The sequence below is a fragment of the Monopterus albus genome, unplaced genomic scaffold, assembly GCF_001952655.1.
Source record: "Monopterus albus unplaced genomic scaffold, M_albus_1.0 scaffold61.1, whole genome shotgun sequence".
NCBI classification, from domain to species: domain Eukaryota; kingdom Metazoa; phylum Chordata; class Actinopteri; order Synbranchiformes; family Synbranchidae; genus Monopterus; species Monopterus albus.
The window spans coordinates 136,786-138,318 of NW_018127941.1; the positions used below are offsets into that span (position 1 = coordinate 136,786).

Genomic DNA, 1,533 nt, shown 5'->3' on the forward strand with positions numbered 1-1,533 from the left:
GGAATCTTAAGTGCAGCAGAAATTTTTTTGTAACCTTGGCCAGATCTGTGCCTTGCCACAATTCTGTCTCTGAGCTCTTCAGGCAGTTCCTTTGACCTCATGATTCTCATTTGCTCTGACGTGCACTGTGAGCTGTAGGGTCTTATATAGACAGGTGTGTGGCTTTCCTAATCACGTCCAGTCAGTATAATCAAACACAGCTGGACTCAAATGAAGGTGTAGAACCATCTCAGGGATGATCAGAAGAAATGGACAGCACCTAAGTTAAATATATGAGTGTCACAGCAAAGGGTCTGAATACTTATGACCATGTGATCTTTCAGTTTTTCTTTTTTAATAAATCTGCAAAAATGTCAAAAATTCTGTGTTTTTCTGTCAATATGGGGTGCTGTGTGTACATTAATGAGGAATAAAATGAACTTAAATGATTTTAGCATATGGCTGCAATATAACAAAGAGTGAAAAATTTAAGGGGGTCTGAATACTTTCCGTACCCACTGTATGCTTATCGAATGCAGAAAGCAGTTATTGGGATGGCTGCACTTTAGTAGTTACTCCATCCATTATCTATAAGGCTTATTCCGCAATAGGGTCACAGTGGGGCTGGAGCCAATCCCAGCTGACACTGGGCGAGAGGCATGGTACACCCTGGACAGGTCGCCAGTCTATCACAGGGCTGACATGTAGACACTCTCACCCACTCCCACAGGCAATTTAGAGTCACCAATCAACCTAAGCTGCATGTCTTTGGACTGTGGGAGAAAGCCAGAGCAACCTGAGAGAACCCACACAGGCACAGGGAGAACATCCTCACAGAAAGGCCCGAGGTTCGAACCTGGAACCTTCTTCCTGTGAGGCAACAGCGCTAACCACTGTGCCGCCCTTTACTAATTATTGTTTTATCTTTTTACATAAAAATTTTGTCCAAAGTTCAAGTTTTTCTTATATTCATTAGGACTTAGGAGTTAAAGCAGCAGCCCAGTTAAGTTAATTAAGTAACTAATTGAAATGTGTGTTCATTTTTGTAGTATTGAGATTATTGTGCTGAGTTTGAGGCACAAAGTAATTCTTTGCACATTTTATTTCACACAAATGCATAAGTACCTGCAGATCATTAGTCATCAGGTTCTTAATTTTGCTGTTGGAGGTTGAAGCGGCTGTGAAATCATCTTTTACATTTTTAGATGAAGGTCAAAGTAGAGTTTCTGCAGGTTGTCTGTGAGAGGAATCTGGAAAACATTAACTTACCCCTATAGGAGCTGGAGTTTAGTAGAGAATGCATTATTGACTATATCACCTTTTTACATATGGAGACTGTTAGGAAAGAGTCCATAATAATACAACGCACACAACACTTAAGTTACCGGAGTTGACATTTTCAGTTTGAGCTCAGAAGCATGTTTTATGGAGCTGTCTTTCCCAAGGAAAAAAGTGCTACCGCCTCTTTTGTGTGTGGCTCTAAACTTCCTTTTTTTTTTTTTTTTTTTTTTTTTTTTTTTTTTAAATATGGATGTGTTTTTGAGTGTGACAATT

General features: G+C 39.7%; 1 protein-coding gene across 7 annotated transcripts in view; it reads left to right on the forward strand.

Annotated features, from left to right (window-relative positions):
* suco (SUN domain containing ossification factor) overlaps positions 1 to 1,533 on the forward strand; it is a 46,109-nt gene that overhangs the window by 31,783 nt on the left and 12,793 nt on the right. The gene's annotated exons all lie outside the window — the stretch shown is intronic.